This window comes from Somniosus microcephalus, chromosome 5, assembly GCF_052327205.1.
Source record: "Somniosus microcephalus isolate GS21.2 chromosome 5, FLI_Smic_1.0, whole genome shotgun sequence".
In the NCBI taxonomy this organism is placed as follows: Eukaryota; Metazoa; Chordata; class Chondrichthyes; order Squaliformes; family Somniosidae; genus Somniosus; species Somniosus microcephalus.
The window spans coordinates 95,300,948-95,324,352 of NC_140991.1; positions in this window are offsets into that span (position 1 = coordinate 95,300,948).

Here is a 23,405-nt window from a genome sequence, read left to right on the forward strand (position 1 = left end):
TGTGTACTGGCCAGACAGAATGGCAGGAGCATGAAAGACCTGTCAATCAAACCAGGGATGTCAGGAGTTGCCCACTTGACCCGAGGCCACAGAGACAGGTTGTTGTGGCTGGCTATGATTCAGCAACCAATCACAGTCCCTTTTTTGTGTACTGACCAGACAGAATGGCAGGAGCATGAAAGACCTGTCAATCAAACCAGGGATGTCAGGAGTTGCCTACTTGACCCAAGGTCGATTATGGCTGGCTATGATTCAGCAGCCAATCACAGTCCTTTTTTTGTGTATTGGCCAGACAGAATGGCAGGAGAATGAAAGACCTGTCAATCAAACCAGGGAGGTCAGGAGTTGCCCACTTGACCCAAGGCCGATTATGGCTGGCTATGTTTAAACAAGCAATTCAGCAACCAATCACAGTCCTTTTGTTTGTGTACTGGAACTTTAGGCGGGAATTTTTCCAGACAGAGCGGCAGCAGCAACAGGTATAAAAGATAGCTACTGAGAAGCTATCGGGCCTCTTTTTACTTCGCTGGATCACAGGTGAGCAGAGTGTTCTGACTCCTCAACAAGACAACCTAGCAAGGAGTTTGGGGTGGTGATTTAAGGGAATTGCTAAGATTGTTTAAATAACATTGTAGCCATTGTAATCCCTCGTTTTTGCCGTCTGTACCCCCTTGTTATATACTTTTACTGCATTTACTGTGTTCGTGTGGTACAGTTTATATTTGATTATGGTTCTTGGTTCTTTAGTTTAATAAATTTTGACTTAGCTCATATCCAAACCAATTGTCCGCTTTAACATCATTAATTGTAAGTCCCCCAGTCAGAACTGAAAGGTGGGGTAGCGATTCGGAACCGCTGTTAAAATTGGTTTACAGTGCAGCAGGCAAAAAGGCTGCTGGCCAGGTATGTTACCATAAACCAGGTAATAGATGCCCCCCTACAAGGCACAGGGTCGACATGCAGTGGAGCCGAGCTGAGAGCGTCCTCTCCACTGCGATGAAGATTCTCCACTGCTGTCCCTGTCTAGACCATCTGCTGATGCTCACTTGTGAGCTGTGATACATCAGGTGGCAACTCTATTCTATGTCCCGAAGGTCCCACTGAGGTGTGAGTGTCTGTGCTGGTGCAGGGTGCGCTTAATTCTGCTGACGGAGCACCCTCAGAGGCTGCAGCTTCCTCTGAGGAGTCTGGAAGCTCTGGCTCTTCCTCCTGGACAGTGTGGACGGGGGCTCTCGATGGCCCTGTGGGGGAGTAAAGGAAAGAGTTAGAGATGTGAGGTACAGTTTGCATGCACATTGAACTGTGCAGATGATCATAAGTCAATCTGTTAGAGCATCAGAATTATTATCAGTCACTCATGCAATGTCAATGAGAGAGATTCCAAACTATTCTGTCACCAGCTTGCTGTGATGCACCCGCGTGTCTGTCCCCCACTTGGGAATCCTCCTCGATCCCGTCAATTTCCAGGGCTGCCTCCTCCGAGGTGGTGAGCTGGGCTACTGAGGGTGGCCCTCCTCCTGTCCTCGCTCTTTCCCTCTTATTGTGGGCTCTCTTTTCCTGCGATGAGGGACACAAGTGGAGTTTGAGTGAGAATGAAGGAGTGAGTGTAGAGAATCCATAGCATAGATACTTAGAAGGAGACAAAGGGCCCTCCCTGTGTGTTGTAATTTGTTGTCATTGCGTCACAGTGATAGGGAGTGTGAGGGCTGCATGGTTGAATAGTTAAGTAAATGTGACCATAGAGAGAGAGGGAATGGGTAAGGGTGCAGGGATGTCAGTGTCAAGTGGGATGTGGAGGAAGAGGTTGGCAAAGCAGAGTGCTGGTGAGGAGAGGCGATGGGAATGAGATTGAGGGTGATGAGAAAGTCATACTCACTTTTCCTGTGCGGAGAAAGTCATGAAACCTCTTCCTGCACTGCAGCCAGGTTCTGCAGCATATAGAGATGGCATTGACCTCCTGGGCCACTTGCAGCCACACAGCTTTAGTCTGTTGTGGTGGCTTTTTTCTCCCTGAGGAAGGGAAGAGCGCCTCCTCATTAGATCTTGCTCCCTGCACCAGAGCTTGGAGGGAGGGCTCATCAAGGTGAGGTGCACACTTTTGCTTGCTGGTGGACATGGTCAGTAAATCAAGTCCTTCATACAATGTCCAAAGTGTTTCCAATCTCCAGAAGAAGCAAGGCTGCTTGCAGACCTTAAATCCAGCAGCACTGATGATGTCATCGGGGGCAACTTTCAGGATGGAAAGACTAATTGGGCCAGGGGTTCCCACACGCTGGAAATCAAGTGCTCAATTAGGGGAAAATCGCACTTTTTTCCCACTTCACATCGGAGTCGGGGTCCTGACACGAAAATCCACCTGACACGCCCCAGCCCGACCACAATGGCAAAATCAAGCCCATACAGTACAAAAACAAGAAAGTTATGATGAACCTTTATAAAATCCTGGTTTGGCCTCAACTGGAGCATTGTGTCCAATTCTGGGCACCGCACTTTAGGAGGGATGCAAAGACCTTAAAGAGGGTGCAGAAAAGATTACGAGAATGGTTCCAGGGATGAGGGCCTTCAGTTACGTGGATAGACTGGAGAAGCTGGGGTTGTTCTCCTTGAAGCAGAGAAGGTTAGAGGATATTTGACAGAGGTGTTCAAAATCATGATGGGTCTAGACAGAGTAGATGGAGAGAAGCTGTTCCCATTGGCAGAAGGGCCGAGAACCAGAGGACACAGGTTTAAGGTGATTGGCAAAAGATCCAAAGACGACATGAGGAAGAACTTTTTTACGCAGTGAGTGGTTAGGATCTGGAATGCACTGCCTGAAAAGGTGGTGGAGGCAGACTCACTCATGGCTTTCAAAAGGGTATTGGATAAGCACCTGAAGGAAACAAATTTGCAGGGCTACGGGGAAAGGACGGGGGAGTGGGACTAGCTGAAGTGCTCTTGCAGAGAGCCGGCATGGGCTCGATGGGTCGAATGGCCTCCATCAGTGCTGTAACCATTCTATGATCCTATGAAATGGATTTTTATATACTTTGTGTTCCGATATGTTTCTACCTTTTTCTGATTTTGTTTCACAATATTGTATTCAGAACTAAGAATGGAGACATTATATATTATAGCAAGCATGTAGTTCATTTGGACCGTGCTAGTGTTCAATTAGATTAGTGTATCATTAAATACCACTTTGATGACAATTCTTGAAAGGCACCTTAAGATATCACTGAAGCCCTGTGTTGCGTTTGCAAAGATAATCCAGAGGCCGTAAACAGAGTTCAGTTCATGTTGCTTTTTAATGGCTGCTCCACACACACACCCCCAGGCAAAAGCAATCGAATACCTATACACAATACAATGATAACAGCACTATCAAACTCCATGTGCTCAGGCCAAGGCAATTGAGTACCTATCACCAATGTCAGACATAACATTTCCTCCCCCCTCACAGAATTTCAAACATAAAATGTAGTGACAAAGTCCTGTAGGTGGCCAGGGCGAGAACGTGTATGAACAGGCCGAGGTGCGGACTGGTGAAGAGCAGGCCGAAGTGGGGACTGGTGAGGAGCAGGCTGAGGCACAATATCTGCTTGAGGGTTGGCTGGCTGAGCCACATGTGCATCCCGCCACTCTGGGGGTGAGGCTTGGGGATTAGGTCCGTATAATCCCGCATCAGGGGGTGCTGGCACCTTCCGAAGGCGGCTGGCATGCCACCGAGAGCTGTCAGTGAGCAGAAAGTGGCTGGTCCAAGTTGGCGGCTGATTTGGAGAGGGGAGGACCAGAATGATGCCATCTTATTGTTGCGGTGAGGCCTGCGGACTCTGACACAATCGGAGACTGGTCGAAGCGGGGTTTCATCTTCTCCTGCTGTCCAGCGACTGTGGCTTGAGCCAGTGGAGCAGGGCTCTGAGCTAGCGAGGGGTGGAGCCTGCCAAGGGGCAGCATCAGCTCACGGCCTAGCATGAGGGATGCGGGTGAGACCCCTGTAGTGGAATGCTGGGAGGCTCTGTAGTGCAGCAGTGTGTGGAGGAGGGCCTTGTCAAACGCACACCCCTAGGATAGGTGTGCTTTGAGGCCATTATTCAGTGTCTGGTTAAAACGCTCCACCCCCCCATTTGACTCGGGCTGGTAGTACGCTGTGCGTATGTGACTGATGCCCTTGCTCTCAAGGTAAGAGGAGAGTTCTGAAGCGACCATTTGGGGGCCATTGTCTGTGGTGATGGCCTTTGGATGCCCCCAGCGGGAGAAGAGGGACTCAAGGATATCAATGATGACCCGAGAGGTGACGGAGCCCACGGCAGTGACCTCTGGCCATTTTGAGTGCAGGTCATAGGTCACCACTAGGAACCGTTGATGGTGGGGGACACCATGGATCTCCCCGCAGATGTCCAGCTGCAGGTGCTCCCAGGGCTGAGAGGGCCAGGCAAGGGGTTGCAGGGGTGGAGGAGCTTGGTGGCCTGTCTTGCCACTTACAAGGCAGGCTGCACAGTCCTTGACCAGGGCCTCGATTTCCCTGTCAATACCCGGCCACCACACTAGGTCTCGGCATCGTTGTTTGAGCTTCACTATGCCCAAGTGGCCCTCATGCGCCATGGATAAAACCCACGCATGAAGGGCACTTGGCACCACTGTAGTGTATGTACCTTGAAGAAGGAACTATATTCTGCAGCCCCTGTATACTGCAGTACCAGTAGTGACCACCCCTGTATATAAGCCTGTGCAGTAACTTTGTATAGTAGTTCCAGTTTTGTCTCCATTCAGTAAACACCTGTTATAACCAACTTCTGCAGTCCGTGTCTCAATTACACACGGACATTAAATTGGCGACGAACAGATCCGAACTTACCTACAGTTCTGCACCACCTCACGGGGATCCATCCCTGAAGCGAAGTTATTAGAGGTCGAAGCCAAAAGGAAAAAATCCAAAAAGAAAACAAAAAAAAACAAACAGAAGAAACGGGCGTTGACCGTGGGCAACCGCCCTCTGATTCATCGAATTCGAAGATTTGCAGGAGAGGCTGTCGAGAGCTGGGCTTGGTTATCCAGTCTATGGTGTTCCAGCTAATCGAGCTGGTGGCAGGTAGTACACTGATCCTTCCTGGGCTGCGGCGGGCTAGAGCTCGATCGGGTGGCTTTTCAACGGGGCCGAGCAGCGTTGTCAGGAAGTGGAGAGAGAGAGAGAGGGTGGAGCACACAGGGCGCGGCCGGTGCTACGAAGCCGGGCAGCGTACAGACCCGAGAAGAGGGAGGGAAGTGTCCCATAGGGTCTGCTCTGACGACGGGAACAGTAATTAAAATAAAAGAAAAGAAATTAGAAGCGCAGAAAGCCGCGAGGAGCTGCAGTTTGCCACGGGGACCGTGGAGAGCGGCGCTGGCAGCAGCGCGGGGGGCAGCGCGCGAAGACCATAGGGCGTCGCCATCAAGGCATAAAAACGCCAGCAACAGCACTGGCAGCAGCGGAAAAGGCAGAAAGCGCGGGAGGCGCCATCTTAATCCAGCGGGGAAGAAGGCAAAGCGCGGGAGGCGCCATTTTGTTCAATCGGGGAAGAAGGCAAAGCGCGGGAGGCGCCATCTTAGATCTCCAAGATGCCGAAGACTGGCAATATCACTGCCTTCGATAATGCAATAGAAGACTGGACCACGTATGTGGAAAGAGTCGAAGTATATTGCAAGGCAACTGAAGTAGCCGATGAGAAAATGGCATCGGTACTACTAGACTTAATGGGCGCAAGAACGTACGTCCTATTGCGGAACCTGATCACTCCAGTCAAACCGATGGCGAAGAGTTTTAACAAAATTGTTGATATCCTACAGGAAGACCTAAATCCTACACCGCTGCTGATAGCAGAAAGATTTAAATTCCACAAGAGAAATCAGCATAAAGATGAGAGCAATGCTGATTACCTTACGGAACTATGCAAGCTATAAAAGCACTGCCAGTTCGGAGCAGGACTGGCAGATACCCTATGGGACAAATTTGCCTGTGGGCTCCTGAGTGAAGGAACCCAGAAGAGGTTACTCTCAGAGAAAGAGCTGACGCTAGATAAGGCTTTCAGCGTGGCAGTATCGTACGAAGCAGCAGCAAGGGGAGCTGCGGAAATACAGCAAAAGCCACAGGAATACGGCACCCATGAAATGACATGGGGATTTGAAAAATGTTTTCGCTGCGGCAGAACAACCCATGACCAGAAGGACTGCTGGTCCAAGGACAAAACATGCAGGCAATGCGGAAAGATGGGACACATTGCATGAGTTTGCAGGTCCGGGAAGAAGACTAACGACAACAAAAAGACTACTAAGGAACAGTACAGGAAAGTACAAAAGATGACGGACAGTAGTTCCGAAGACCAGAAGAGCGATAGTGAATCCGGGAACAAGAGACTAAGCTGCCTCAAACTACACAACGTAATCGCAAAAGAGGATCACCGAACCATTTGGGTCACCCTCACGATAGCAGGGTCCCAAGTCAAAATGGAATTGGATACAGGATCAGCCCTGACCGTCATGAATCGACGAGACTACGAGCGGCTATTCTCACACATACCCTTGAAAGACACATCCATTGTCTTGAAGGCATATACGGGGCAGAAAGTATACCCCAGAGGGAAAATAAGGGTGTCTGTCGAATACAATGGCAAGGAAATACAGAAATTGTATCTGTACATACTGCAAGATGGTGGACCACCGTTATTGGGACGTGAATGGATCAGAAAGATAAGTTTAGACTGGCACTCCATTCAGGCACTGACTGTGGCTGGTAAAAAGGATGACGACGTCACACCTGGACGATTGTTAAAAATCTTAGCTAACACTAAAGAGGTATTTCAACAAGGACTGGGAACTCTTAAAGGCGTAACCGCCTCGATAAAAATAGAAGAGAATGCAATTCCCAAGTTTTTCAAAGCAAGACCGGTACCATATGCAATTCGCCCAGCCGTCGAGGCAGTGCTGGAGAATCTGGAGAATGCAGGCGTGTTATCTAAGGTAGACTGGAGCGAGTGGGCAACACCCATCGTTCCTGTCATGAAGAAAACGTTAAACAATAAGTCTGAGGAGCCAAGGAAGGTTCGCATCTGTGGGGACTTCAAGGTGACTGTGAACCCAGTCCTTCACACAGTACAGTATCCTCTTCCGAGGATAGAAGATATTTTCGCCTCACTATCTGGAGGGAGACGTTTTACAAAAATTGACCTAGCGCAAGCATATTTGCAGATGGAGGTTGAAGAATCCTCTAGGAAATATCTCACGATAAACACTCACAAAGGTCTTTACCAGTATAATCGACTGGTATTCGGAGTAGCATCAGCTCCAGCTATATGGCAAAGAGCGATGGAACAAGTCCTGCAAGGGATTGCGGGGACTCAGTGTCACTTGGACGACATCCTAGTGACAGGTGAAAATGACAGTGAACACCTTGCCAACCTGGAGCAGGTGCTCACTAGACTAAGGGAACATGGGCTACGGGCCAATCGCCCCAAGTGTGAGTTTTTTAAGAAACAGATATCGCATTGTGGCCACGTGATTGATGAAGAGGGGTTACATAAGTCCCCTGACAAAATTGAAGCGGTAGTTAAGGCTCCAGCGCCTGAAAATGTGTCGCAACTGAGGTCATTCCTCGGATTGGTGAATTACTACCATAAGTTTTTGCCGAATTTGTCCACAATTCTGCACCCACTGAACGCCCTGCTACAAACTGGAGTAGCATGGAAATGGAGCGATGAATGTAAGCGGGCCTTTCAGAAGTGTAAAGGCCTGATCACTTCAAGAGAAGTATTGGCTCACTACAACCCATCACTACCGATAAGACTGGCGTGTGATGCGTCTCCCTACGGCATTGGAGCGGTATTGTCACATAAATCCCTTGATGGTTCAGAGAGGCCGATAGCTTTTGCGTCACGCTCGTTAACTGCAGCCGAGCGTAACTATGCCCAGATTGACAGAGAGGCCCTCAGCCTGGTGTGGGGGGTGAAGAAGTTCAATCACTACCTGCACGGACAGAAATTTACTCTACTAACTGATCATCAACCTCTTGTCTCCATTTTCAACCCTAAGAAGGGCGTCCCGATAATGACAGCACAATGGCTACAGAGGTGGTCCCTTTCCCTAGGGGCACACCAATATGACATCGAGTACAAAGGAACTAAACAGCATGGGAATGCTGATGGATTGTCGCGCCTACCGTTGCCGACGGTGGAAGAAGCACCTGCAGTGGATCCTGTGGAGATATTCCACTCGACCATAGTCGAATGTCTACCTGTGACGAATGCAAACATAGAAAAGGAAACACGAAATGACCCGACACTCTCCAGGGTCTATGATTTAACGGTGAAGGGATGGCCAGCACATGGCGAACCACTGTTGCCAGCATTCTCGCCGAGAAGAGAACAGCTGTCAGTGTGCCGAGGAACCTTGATGTGTGGATCCAGAGTAGTAATTCCACCCAGATTGAAGGATAGAGTGCTCAATGAGCTTCATGAGGGTCATCTGGGAGGGGTAAAAATGAAGAACTTAGCCAGAGCGTTTGTGTGGTGGCCAGGAATCGATAGAGAAATCGAAGAGGTGACCAAGAGCTGTACAGGATGCCAGAAGGTCTAAAACGCCCCACCACAAGCCCCTCTACATCCTTGGGAGTGGCCCTCATCTCCATGGCAAAGGGTACACATTGATTTTGCTGGTCCATTTATGGACTCGATGTTTTTAATTGCGGTGGATGCACATTCAAAGTGGCCAGAGGTAATAAAAATGTCCTCAACCACCACAGAAAAAACTATCACAGTCTTATGAACCATATTCGCCAGAAATGGGCTGCCTGAACAGATTTGCTCCGACAATGGACCACAGTTTGTGTCTGAAGAGTTCCGGAGGTTCTTAAAGAACAATGGTGTTAAGCATTACACATCCGCCCCATATCATCCAGCCACCAATGGATTGGCTGAGAGGTTCGTTCAAACATTCAAGAAGGCTATCAAGGCAATGTGTAATGAAGACATACCCCTACAACACAAGGTGGATAACTTCTTGTTTGCCTACCGGAACGCGACACATGCGGTTACCAACCAAACTCCAGCCATGATGTTCTTCAATCGAAGACTAAGATGCCGCTTGGATTTGGTTAAGCCAAACATCAGAAGAGATGTGGAGAACAGGCAGTTTCAGAATATGAATGAAAGGCCAACCAGGAGTTTCAAGATCGGTCAACCAGTTTTGGCCCGGGACTACCGCACAGAGAAATGGCAGCCAGGAACGATCTGTACACAGCAAGGACCTCTAATGTATACCGTGGACGTTGGAGAGAGCATTGTAAGACGCCATGCTGACCAGATTCTAGAGTCACTGGAAAACGTCAAATCTACACCACGATCCTATACACCTGGTGATGAAACCGAAGTACCAATTGCATCTACCTCAGAATCGGTGATATTGGAAGCAGACGAACCAAACAACGACGTTGATCCCGAATCAACTTTGCCAGAAGAACCTGATACCCCAAAGAGGCATTATCCGGACAGAATCAGGAAGCCTCCTCAAAGACTGAATTTATAATTGATTAACTTCAGCTAATGTATATAGCAACAGTAATTGTAAATATGTTATTTAATTATTAATTGAATGTTATGTACTGTTTAGCTAAAAGGGGAGGAATTGTAGTGTATGTACCTTGAAGAAGGAACTATATTCTGCAGCTCCTGTATACTGCAGTACCAGTAGTGACCACCCCTGTATATAAGCCTGTGTAGTAACTTTGTATAGTAGTTCCAGTTTTGTCTCCATTCAGTAAACACCTGTTATAACCAACTTCTGCAGTCCGTGTCTCAATTACACACGGACATTACAACCACAGTGCAGAGCCCACGTGCAACACAGGAGTCATTCCAGCAGGAGAGCTCCTCTTTAACTCTGGAGTAGGCAGACAGTTCCTCAGGCACCTTGCGAGGCCAGCCATCTCTGATGAAGGTGCACAGCTGGGAGAGGGCCGGATTCTGTTCAGAGGCCTCTTTGAGCTCCTGGAGAGAGACTATGGTTTGGAGAGGCGTGTGCAGCATCTGGACGATATCCTGTTCCACATGGTCAGACCCGACGAGTGGGACTGGGGCAGAGACAGTGTGGGAGAGCAGATCTGCAATAACATTGTCACATCCTGGTGTGAACTGGAGACTGAAATTGTATTGGCAGAGGCGGTCAGACCAGCGGTGTAGACGCAGTGGTCTGTGGTGGCTGAGTACTGGGGCAAAAACTTCAGGTAGTACCCAGTCATGCCAAGGAAGGAGGCAACCTGTGCTGCAGAGCTGGGTTCTGGGATTCTGTGAATGGCATCCACGTTTGACTGGAGTGGGGATATACCGTCAGCCGACAACCGAAACCCCACAAATTTGATCTCTGAAACAGCAAAGACACACTTTTCGCCATTCAGTGTGAGCTTGTGTTTTGCTAGAGCCATGAAAACTCTGTGAAGGCATTCGTCGTGAGTGGAGGTCGAGGGCCCATGCACGACAATGTCATCCAGGTAGATGGCCACCCCAGGAATGCCCGCAAGCACAGAGGACATCACATGGCAGGAAAGCTCCTACGGCATCCCCACTCAGGCCACTAGTTAAAATAGCACCGATGATGTTAGCGGAGCCCAATCTGCATATTTAAAGAAGGACCCCAGCAGTTTCTGGCCTGCTCTAAAAAAAGTAAATTTAAATGGAAGACTGCAGGAAGAGTGCAGGACATCGACAGGTACGTCATCCGGGCGATTTTAACCGCCTGTCCACCCAGTTACCGCTGGGTGGATAGACAGTTAAAATCGCTCCTTAAATGTATTAGTTATAAAGGTGACACATCTGATCTGATTAATGAAACATAGAAACATAGAAGGTAGGAGCAGGAGTAGGCCATTCGGCCCCTCAAGCCTGCTCCGCCATTTAATGAGATCATGGCTGATCATCCAAATTCAGTACCCTGTCCCTGCCTTCTCCCCATATCCCTTGATCCCTTTAGCCTTAAGAAATATATCTAACTCCTTCTTGAATATATTTAATGAATTCCACAGGTTCACCACTCTCTGGGTGAAGAAATCCCTCCTCATCTCTTTCCTAAATGGCTTACCCCTTATCCTTAGACTGTGACCCCTGGTTCTGGACGCCCCCGCCATCGGGAACATCCTTCCTGCATCTAGTCTGTCTAGTCCTGCTATAATTTTATAAGTTTCAATGAGATCCCCTCTAATTCTTCTAAACTCCAGTGAATATAAGCCCAATCGACCCAATCTCTCCTCATATGTCATTCCTGCCATCTCAGGTATTAGTCTGGTGAATCTTCGCTGCACTCCCTCCATGGCAAGAACATTCTTCCTCAGATAAGGCAAACAAAACTGCACAGAATACTCAAGGTGTGGTCTCATCAAGACCCTACACAACTGCAGCAAGACATCCTCACTGCTGTACTCGAATCCTCTCGCTATGAAGGCCAACATACCATTTGCCTTCTTAACTGCCTGCTGCACCTGCATGCTTATCTTCAGCGACTGGTGCACAAGGACACCCAGGTCTCGTTGCACTTCCCCTTCTCCCAATCTATTGCCGTTCAGATAATAATCTGCCTTCCTGTTTTTGCCACCAAAGTGGATAACCTCGCATTTATCCACATTATACTGCATCTGCCATGCATCTGCCCAATCACCCAACCTGCCCAAATCATATTGGGGTTTCTCTGCATCCTCCTAACAGCACACACGCCCACCCAGCTTTGTGTCATCTGCAAACTTGGAGATATTACATCTAGTTCCCTCATCTAGATCATTAATATATATTGTGAATAACTGGAGTCCTAGCACCGATCTCTGCAGTACCCCACTAGTCACTGCCAGCCACTCGGAAAAAGACTAATTTATTCCAACTCTTTGCTTCCTGTCTGCCAACCAGTTCTCTATCCAATGCAGTACATTACCCCCAATCCCATGTGCTTTAACTTTGCTCGCTAATCTCTTATGCGGGACTTTATCGAAAGCCTTCTGAAAGTCCAAATACACCACATCCACTGGTTCTCCCTTATCTATTCTACCAGTTACATCCTCAAAAAATTCCAGTAGATTAGTCAAGCATGATTTACCTTTTGTAAATCCATGTTGACTTTGTCTGATTCTGTCACTGTTTTCCAAGTGCTCTGCTATTACATATTTTATAATGGACTCTAGCATTTTCCCCACTACCGATGTCAGGCTTACCGGTCTATAATTCCCCATTTTCTCTCTACCACCCTTTTAAAATAGTGGGGTTACATTAGCTACCCTCCAATCCATGGGAACTGTGCCAGAGTCTATAGAATTTTGGAAGATGACCAGCAATGCATCTATTATTTCTAGGGCCACTTCCTTAAGTACCCTAGGATGTAGATTATCAGGCCCTGGGGATTTATCGGCCTTCAATCCCATCAATTTCCCTAACACCATTTCCCCTCCATTTCATTCAGTTCCTCCCTCTTATTAGACCCTATGTTCCCCGACATTTCTGGGAGGTTATTTGTGTCCTCCTTTGTGAAGACAGAACCAAAGTATGTATTTAATTGCTCAGCCATTTCTTTGTTCCCCATTATAAATTCCCCTGATTCTGACTGCAAGGGAACGTCGCTTGACTTCACCAATCTTTTTCTCTTCACATATCTATAGAAGCTTTTACAGTCAGTTTTTGTGTTCCCTGAAAGCTTACTCTCATACTCTATTTTCCCTTTCTTAATTAATCCTTTTGTCCTCCTTTGCTGAATCCTAAACTGCTCCCAATTCTCAGGTTTGCTGCTTTTTCTGGCCAATTTATATGACCTCTCCTTGGATCTTATGCTATCCCTAATTTCCTTTGTTAGCCACGGTTGCGCCACGTTTTTTGTTTTACTTTTATGCCAGACAGGGATGAACAAATTCTGTAGTTCATCCATGCGATCTTTAAATGTTTGCCATTGCCTATCCACCATCAACCCTTTAAGTAACATTCCCCAATCCATCCTAGCCAACTCGCGCCTCATACCATCATAGTTTCCTTTATTTAAATTCAGGACCCTAGTCTCTGAGTCAACTACTTCACTCTCCATCTGAATGAAGAATTCTATCATATTATGATCGCTCCTCCCCAAGCAGCCTCGCACAACAAGATTGCTAATTAATCCTTTCTCATTAGATAATACCCAGTCTAAGATGGCCTGATCTCTAGTTGGTTCCTCGACATATTGGTATAGGAAACCATCCCGTATACACTCTAGGAATTCCTCATCCACAGTATTGTTACTAATTTGGTTAGCCCAATCTATATGTAGATAGGAGTCACAGAATTATGGGATTATACAAATGGCGAGGCTCCCAGTTCTGTGCATCAATAACAACAATCTGTTAACTCCAAGTTGGAGTTGATAAATGGGGCAGGTGTCATTTACACATGTTGTTAGTACATGATGTCAGCACCAGTTACTTTTTAATTTGGGGAAAAATTACTCATGAATATTTCGGAATACACTCCTGTTTCACGTTGCATATTTAAAACTTTTCCAGGTGTGATTACTACCTGAATTCCATCTGTAACAACCCTAATAATCACTGAATTACTGCCTGCGATTATTACCTTTTCAAGTGATTAATTCCAGGTTCAAATAAAGGTCAAAACTGTGATCGTGTGAATAAGGTAATATGACACAGCTTTTTATATGATTGTGAGCAGGGATCCATTTACCAATTATAAAAGTGGCACCTAAACTTTTTCCAAACTGTAAGTCTCCTGTCATATGATTATATGTTTTTGTTTAAAAAAAAATCAGAGCTTTTTGACAAAGGAAGCATGAAACAGAAAATAAGAAAACTTTAGAGAAAATGAACACAACTGAATCGGAAACAATTGGTCCCACTTCTCAAAAGGTACTAGAAATGATGTTGTTTTCTATTGCATTGCTTGTTTTTATTGTTGTAGTTGCAATGCTTGGATAATGAACCACTTTTTAACAGAACCCTCTCAAGATGAAACATAAGACATAGAAAGCTCCTGCTATTGGAGGATAAATGTCAGCCTGATTCAAGGATTGGTATTTGTGATCTTCAAGGACATTCAATCATAACTTGATTTGTAACTGAATGTAAAATCTTTTATGCTAATTTCCGTGCTGATGACAATGTCTTTGACTTTAAGAGTTTGCAGGTGCTCTTTTTTTTTAAAAAAAGGGCACCAACAATAGACTGTAAATTAATCCAATTTAAAGAAAACTTGTCAAATCAAATTAAAATTTGATCCCGGGGGTTCATGATGCACTCCATTCCCTCCAGTGCCAACTGGTTGCAGAAGGCGGACATGTAACTGAACACAACTGCTTTTATGTTAGGATCAGTGATTAATGACTGATGTCATCATCATTTAAGAGGTAACAAGTGCCCCCTTCTTAAGGGGTACAACCAATAAACTGTAAATTAACCAAATAAACTTATCAAATCAGAATAAAATTTGGTCCCGGGTGGTGATGATGCACTCCAGTCCCTCCGGAGCCCACCGGTCGAGGAAGGCCTTAAGCATGCCGGTGAACACCGCGTGCTCCATCTCCAGGGACATGAACATAGCTGCAGAAGAGAGGCCGAATGACTGAACGTTGCCTGCACCTGTGAATGGATGTTATTTATATGGACTTCCAGAAGGCATTTGATAAAGTCCCACATAAGAGACTGTTATCTAAGGTAGAAGCCCATGGAATTGAGGGCAACTTATTGACCTGGTTAGGAAATTGGCTGAGTGACAGGAGACAGAGAGTAGGGATAATGGTCAGGAACTCAAATTGGCAGAATGTGACTAGTGGTGTCCCGCAGGGGTCTGTGTTGGGGCCTCAACTATTCAAAATATTTATTAATGACTTAGATGATGGCATTGAAAGCCACATATCCAAATTTGCCGATGACACAATGATAGGCGGCATTGTAGGCAGTGTAGATGAAAGCATAAAATTACAAAGAGATATTGATAGATTAAGTGAATGGGCAAAACTGTGTTAAATGGATTTCAATGTAAGCAAATATGAGGTCATCCACTTTGGACCTAAAAAGGATAGAACAAGATACTTTCTAAATGGTAAAAAGCTAAAAACGGTGGAGGTCCAAAGAGATTTGGGGGTTCAGGCACATAGATCATTAAAATGTCATGAACAGGTACAGAAAATAATCAAAAAGGCTAATGGAATGCTGGCCTTTATATCTAGAGGACTAGAATACAAGGGGGTAGAAGTTATGCTGCAGCTATACAAAGCCCTGGTTAGACCACACCTGGAGTACTGTGAGCAGCTCTGGGCACCACACCTTAGGAAGGATATATTGGCCTTGGAGATAGTGCAGCATAGGTGTACCAGAATGATACCCGGACTTCAAGGGTTAAGTTACGAGGAGAGATTACACAAATTAGGGTTGAATTCCCTAGAATTTAGAAGGCTAAGGGGTGATCTGGTCGAAGTTTTCAGGGTATTAAGGGGAACAGATAGGTTAGTTGGAGAGAAACTATTTCCACTGCTTGGGGATTCTAGGACTGGGGCCATAGTCTAAAAATTAGAGCCAGACCTTTCAGGAGTGAAATTAGGAAACATTTCCACACACAAAGGGTGGTAGAAGTTTGGAACTCTCTTCCGCAAATGGCAATTGATGCTAGATCAATTGTTAATTTTAAATCGGAGATTGACAGCTTTTTGTTAACCAAAGGTAATAAGAGATATGGGGACAGATCGCAGATCAGCCATGATCTCATTGAATGGAGGAACAGGCTCGAGGGGCTGAATGGCATACTCCTGTTCCTATGTTCCTTATGGCCACCTTGGTCAGTCCCAGGAGCAGTCCTATGAGGGTAACTGAATGCAAGCACTTCTATTAGACCCATTCTACTCGAGCTTAAGTTAAATACAATCTGATCTAGGGAGTGCCAGACCCTCAGCTAGAAGCTGGGGAACTTGGAATTAATTAATGTTGTACAGCTCCTGATCTGGCAGCCAACTCGCTTTGATGAGCTGCTTTCATTTTTTGATACTTTTCCTTTGCTCTTGTTTAACTTTCCTGTTGCATTTTGTAAACAGAATAAAATAAGTCCAAATGATTCTTTTTAAATTAAGAAACAATTTAACATAAAAGTAATATAGGCATTTACTTGTACTCACCTAATGACTTCAGGTGTTGCATTTTTTGACCAGAATAATTAAATTGCCAAGATTCAGGCACGACTGTGATTTAAATTTTTTCAGAATCAGCTGACATTTTAGATTGGGTTAATTTAATTCAATAAAAAACGATTAACCTCGGGAACTGATTGACAAACAGAGTGTCAATTGTAAGTTACAGTTTAGTGTCATCATACAATAGAAGAGTTTCTTGTAAATCTTGCCTTGGGGTTAATTTCCGCAGGGCCTCTCTCGCTGCACTGCTGTAACTTTGGAGGACACCTTGTTTACGCAGGTAAATGGGGTTTACGTCACCTCCTGGACTAGTTTCGATCGCCTGAGGTCAGAGAGGTATTTTTCCCTTATTGGGCATTTTCTCTGGGGTTTTTGTGCCTCTCCCGGGAGATTACATGACTGTGGAGCAGGGGGCAGTGGGTAGGAAGGGTCTAGTCATGTTGCTCCAGCCTTCATGAGTGTGGGGCAGGCTTGATGGACCAGCTGGTCATTTCCTGCCTGTTCATAAACCTCCGCCGATGTTACAGCAGTGGAATGGGAGAGGCCTCGATGAAATTCATCCCCTTTAGGGTGCTTGAGTTAAGTTTTCGTGCCCCTATAAGCGAAATAAGACAAACCACCAAATAACACCTAAGACAGAGACATTTCAAAGCACTTTCAGGAATCCGAATAACTTTACAACAAAAGATCCATCTACAAAGAAAACTTCAATCAAACTCCACATGAGAAAGATCAGACACCTCGGCCCATCAATCAAAAGGACTTAATCGAGTCTAAGTAAGGGCTCCTACCAACTGCTTGGCAATTGAATTTTGCTGCAGTTTATGAAAGTCCAAGATACCAGATCAGGAAGACATATATTTGCCTTCATTTTTATTGCCGTATGCATTAGTTTGGTTCATTTGGTTGCACTCCATGTTCTGAGTCAGAGGGATATTGGTTCAAGCCCCACTCCAGGATTTGAGCACATAAGCTAAGCTCCAAAAGAAAGATTAGAATGTTCTTTTTGAGTTCAATGTTTGTCCTCAGAAACAACAGTACTGAGAGTGGTTAACTGCTGGAGCTGCTGTCGATTGGATCAAATTTGAAGCTGAAATCCAGTCTGTATGCTCAGGAGGATGTTAAAAATCCCTTGGCACTATTTGAAGAAGAGCAGGGAGTTCTCCTTCAATTAATGCTACCAAAAGTAAACTGCTTGATCACTCATCTTGTTGCTGCTAGTGGGATCTTGCTGTGTGCAAAAAGGCTACCATCTTTGCTACATAACGACAGTCAGTCTATTTCAAAATAATTAATTGTATGTAAGCACTTTGAGACATTAAAAGGAGTCATATAAATGCAAATGTCTCTTTCATTCTTTGAAGGTATGTCCATATAGTACTCAACAGATGTCTTTGGCCTGAGTTGTCTTTTCGTTATGTTGTAGTTAGGCTTCCTAAAAATACATCACTTAATTTACAAAGTAAACAAAACCAGATTTATTCTGGTTACAGACAACATTCAGCATCTCACTGCTGGCTTTCAAGCTCTGTAGCCCTGACTTTAACTCAGGACGGAGTCAGGCGAGCGGCAACCATCCCGGCACTGCATAGGTTATCGGGGGTAGGCGGGAATGTGAATTAATCAGGTCAGCTATGATCTTGCTGAATGGCGGAACAGGCTCGAGGGGCCGAGTGGCCTACTCCTGCTCCTTATTTGTATGTTCGTATGTTCGTATAGGATTACATAGGCTAAACAGCACAGAAACAGGCCATTCGGCTTAACCAGTCCATGCCGGCGTTTATGCTCCACTTGAGCCTCCTCCAGTCTTTCCCCATCTAAGTCTATCAGTGTAACCCTCTATTCCCTTCTCCCATATGCTTGTCCAGCCCCCCCTTAAATGCATCTATACTATTTGATTCAACCACTCCCTGTAGTAGCAAGTTCCACATTCTCACCACTCTCTGGGTAAGGAGGTTTCTTCTGAATTCCCTATTGGATTTCTTGGTGACTATCCTGTATTGATGGCCCCTAGTTATGCTCTTCCCCACAAGTGGAAACATTCTCTCTGTATCCACTCTGTTAAAACCTTTCATAATTTTAAAGACCTCTATTAGGTCACCCCTCAGCCTTCTTTTTTCAAGAGAAAAGAGACCCAGCCTGTTCATCCTTCCCTGATATGTATATCCTCGCATTTCTGGTATCATCCTTGTAAATCTTCTCTGCATTCTCTCCAGTGCCTCTATATCCTTTTTATAATATGGCGACCAGAACTGCACGCAGTACTTGAAGGCCGCGATTTTGCTGGCGCTCAGAGGGCGGGCTTGGAGGCAAGTCAGAGGTTCCACACCTGCCGTCATCCCACCTCCACACAACCTTCCCAAGTGTCGGGTCCCCGGTTTGTGAATGGACCCGACACCTAGCGGCGGGAAACAGATTAAAGGCAATTAACTGCCTATTAACAGGTACTTGTGAGCAGTTTTCAGGGTCTTTTTCAATTTTCCAGCTTCTGGGTCGGATTTTACGATGTTCGGACAACACGCCAGGTAAGTGTGGCGTGTTGTGAGTCTCGTCTGATGCTTGTGAAAAGATGACAGCTGCAGAAGTGGTGTGAAAGATCCAATGTTGCATATATCAAATCAAATCAAATCAAATCAACTTTTATTGTCATTGTTAGTGCACAAGTGCAGTACAACGAAATGTAGGCTTGCGGCTCCCGAGAGTGTACATTTGGATTAAGACATTTAAACATTCAACATACATTTGGCTTGTAGTATATTAACATAAATATAACCATATAAAGTGCATTGGCAGATGTGCAGGCTTTAGTGTTTATTTGTGGAGTTCAGTAGGATGACAGCCCTGGGAAAGAAGCTGTTCCTAAATCTGGTCGTACGGGTGCGAATGCATCTGTAGCGTCTCCCAGATGGCAGGAGGGCGAACAGACTGTGGCTGGGGTGGGTAGGGTCTTTGATGATGGACCGTGACCTCCGTAGACAGCATTTCTGGTATATGTGCCCTATGGTCGGTAGCCGGGTGCCGGTAATGCGTTGGGCAGTTTTGACTACCCGCTGCAGGGCTTTCCGGTCATAGTAGCTACAGCTGCCATACCATACATGGTGAATTTCAGAGCAAAGCAAATGTTGGTTACTGCATTTTTAATATATATACAGATTTCTTTAGCTTACAAGTTTTTAAATCCAACTATATGTCCAGTGCCACCTCATTGGGAGAACCTCTCTCACCATTGACAGATCACTTCTGTCATCTCATCTGCAGCTGCCATCTATTCCAGCAACATCGGAGCCAATGAAACAATCAGATCTTGGTCCTCTGAATCCTTCCTCAATCATCCCCAACACCAACCTCAACACCAACATCACCAACCTCATTACCAACCTTCGCTGCCATCACCTGATGCTGCACTGGACACAGGGCATTAGCCCCTGACAAAATTACTCGCTGGGAGGCCAGCGATGGCATCACCTTGGCCAGACTTTCTTCACTTGATGCTGTAAACCCTGGCTGCCATATGATGCACCAGGTTGACACCATCCCACACCAGCACCATGAAGCATCCCTTTAATGTCCAAGCCATTCCATGCACACACATCACTATAGCGGGGTGGGGGGGGGGGTGCGGGGGGGGGGTGGAGTTATGACTGAACAATCACTGGAACTCAGTAAGACACTTCTCAATGTGTGCTCAGATCTGTCCAATAAGGGGTACTTTTTGAAAAAGGGATTTCACTGTATGACAACATATTACCAGAAACTTCACATGGACATTGGCTAAACCTCTCAAGTGCCCACCCGTGTGTGTTGTCAGTTGGTATGCTTGCAGTAGAATGAGGGTGAGTGTGAGGGGTGGCTAGTGAGATGGGGAAGTAATAAAGAAGATAGAGAGGGTTGGGTGGAGGTGCAAGGTACATTGGTGTCCTGGGGAGGTCTCTTCCACCCTTAGAAGGGAGGAGAACCTCCCTGCATACTGTGACTCCGTCCATAAACATATGGAGGGAGTCATTGGAGAGCCTGGGTGCAAGAGTTCACCTTTGTGCAGTGATTGTCAGTGTTTTCAGCACCTCAATGCTGTCAAACACTGAAAAATCAACTGTCAAAATAAAATTGTGCATGGTCCCTTTAAGAAAACCGGCAGATGACGCATCATCAAATGATGTCATCAGACCCGCTTCCTGTTAATTGGCCGGTAAGCCTGCAGGGCGGGCTTAACAAGGCCAATCAAGGGAAAATCACGTCTGTAGAGCGGAGGCAGCTGAGGGCGGGACTGGAGCCTGGAAACCAGGTGACCTGGCATCATCCCGACACCAATGTGAAAATCGCGGCCTATGTGTGGTCTAACCAACGTTCAATACAGGTTTAGCATAACTTCCCTACTATTCAATTCTATCCCTTTAGAAATAAACCCTAGTGCTTGGTTTGCTTTTTTTATGGCCTTGCTCTCCTGTGTCGCAACTTTAAGTGATTTGTGTATTTGTACTCCTAGACCCCACCTAGACTCGCACCCTCCAAGTGATAAGTGACCTCCCTATTCTTCCTACCAAAATGTCATAACTCACATTTTTCTGTGTTGAACTTCAATTGCCAATTATATGCCCATTCTGCAAGTTTATTAATGTCCTCCTGTGCTTGTTGCAGTCCTCCTCAGTATTGATTATCCTCCCATCCGCAAATTTAGAAATTGTGTTTTTGATTCCTAAGTCTAAATCATTAATGTAAATTGTGAACAACAGTGGTCCCAGCACTGACCCTTGTGGAACATCACTACCCAACTTCTGCCATTGTGAATAACTACTCTTTATTCCTACTCTCTGCTTTCTGCCCTGAAGCAATCCATTCTGCTACTTATCCCCTGACTCGGCATTCTCTGACTTTGTGCATTAGTCCATTATGGGGTCTCAAACCCGGCACTAAGCTCATGGTCTACAGAGCAGCAGTGATACCCGCCCTGCTGTATGCCTCAGAGACATGCATCATGTACAGCAGGCACCTCAAAGCACTGGAGAGGTACCACCAACGCTGCCTCCGCAAGGTCCTGCAAATACATTGGCAGGATAGGCGCACCAACGTCAGTGTTCTTGGTCAGGCCAACATCCCCAGTGTAGTGTATGTACCTTTAAGAGGAACTATGTTTTTTTGAAGCCCCTGTGTACTGTAGTACCGGTAGTGACCACTCGGGTATATAAGCCTGCATAGCGTCTTGTATAGTTAGTTCACTTCCAGACTTTGTTCAGTAAACACTTGTTAAATCAACTCCTGCATTCCGTGTCTCCATTAACACATGGATTCAACAGTGGTGACGAGTTAGAAACGAACTTACCTGCAATTCGGCAGCACCTCAAGGAGGTTGATTCCTCAGACGAAGGCAAAAATTTCTTTTTTTTTTAAACTGTGCTTTCACCAGCTAAACGGGCTGGTGGCAGGTAGTGCACTGATCCTTCCTGGGCGGCGGGCTGGGGCTCGATCGGGTGGCTCTGCAGCGGGGCCGGGCAGTGAGTCGGAAAGCAGAAGCAAACAGAGTCAGAGGGTGGAGCACTCAGGAGCTGGCCAGCGCTGCAAAGCAGGTCGGCGTTCGGACCGAGCAGAGGGAGGGGAAAGTCCCAGAGGGTCCGACGGGAACGATTCTCCAAGTGACGGAGAAACTGTTTAAAATATATGTGCAAATAAAAATTTAAAAAAAAAATTGAAATACCGCGAAAAGCTGCAGGTCGCAACGGGAACCGTGGAGAACAGCGTTGGCAGCAGCGGCAGCGGCGGGAAAGCGCGGGAGGCGCCATCTTGACTCAGCAGGGAAGAAGGAAAAGCGCGGGAGGTGCCATTTTTGATTTTCAGGATGCCTAAGACTGGCAATATTACTGCTTTCGATAGTAATATAGAGGATTGGACCACATATGTGGAAAGAGTGGAGGTATATTGCAAGGTGAATGAAATAGCGGATGATAAAAAGGCATCGGTACTTCGCAATCTGATGGGCGCAAGGACATACGGGCTGTTACGAAACTTGATCACTCCAGCCAAACTGATGGACAAGAATTTTAAGGAGATTGTTGATACCCTACAGGAGCACTTAAACCCAACACCGCTGCTGATAGCGGAACGATTCAAATTCTTCAGGAGGAATCAGCACAAGAATGAAAGTAACGCTGATTACCTCACCGAATTACGAAAGCTGTCAAAGCACTGCCAATTCAGGGCAGGACTGGCAGATTCTCTACGAGACAAATTCGTCTGCGGTCTCCTAAGCGAAGGAACACAGAAAAGACTACTTTCTGAGAAAGATTTGACACTGGACAAGGCTTTCAGTGTGGCTGTATCATACGAAGCAGCAGCAAGAGGAGCTGCAGAGATACAGCAAAAGCCACAGGACTTCGGCACCCATGAAATGACACGGGGTTTCGAGAGATGTTATCGCTGCGGCAGATCCACCCATGACCAGAGGGACTGCTGGTTCAAGGACAAAGCATGCAGGCAATGCGGAAAGATGGGACACATTGCACGTGTATGCAGATCTGGAAACAAAAAATCCACGGACAGTAAAAAGGTCAATAAGGAAAAGTACAGAAAGGTACAAATGATGACGGACAGTAGCTCCGAAGACCAGAAGAGCGATGGCGACTCCGGAAACAAGAGACTAAGCTGTCTCAAATTACATAATGTAATTGCCAAAGAAGATTACCAGACCATTTGGGTTACCCTCACGATAGCGGGGTCCCCAGTTAAAATGGAGCTAGATACAGGATCAGCTCTGACCGTCATAAGTCGACGGGATTATGAGCGGCTACTTCCGCATATACCTTTGAAAGACACATCCATTATCTTGAAGACATATACGGGGCAGAAAGTATACCCCAGAGGGAAAATAAGGGTGCCTGTTGTATACAACAGCAAGGAAATACAGAAGTTGTATTTATACGTTCTGCAAGATGGTGGTCCACCGTTGTTGGGACGTGAATGGATCAGAAAGATACGTTTAGACTGGCACTCCATTCAGGCACTGACGGTGACCAGTAAGAAAAAAAATGATGATGACGTCATACCTGGACGATTAAAAGAAATCTTGGCTAACGCCAAAGAAGTGTTTCAACAGGAACTAGGAACCTTGAAAGGCGCCACCGCCTCAATAAAAGTGGAAGATGCGGCAATTCCCAAGTTTTTTAAGGCAAGGCCGGTGCCATACGCAATTCGTCCAGCAGTTGAGGCAGAGCTGGAGAATTTGGAAAAAGCAGGCGTGTTATCCAAGGTAGATTGGAGCGAGTGGGCAACACCCA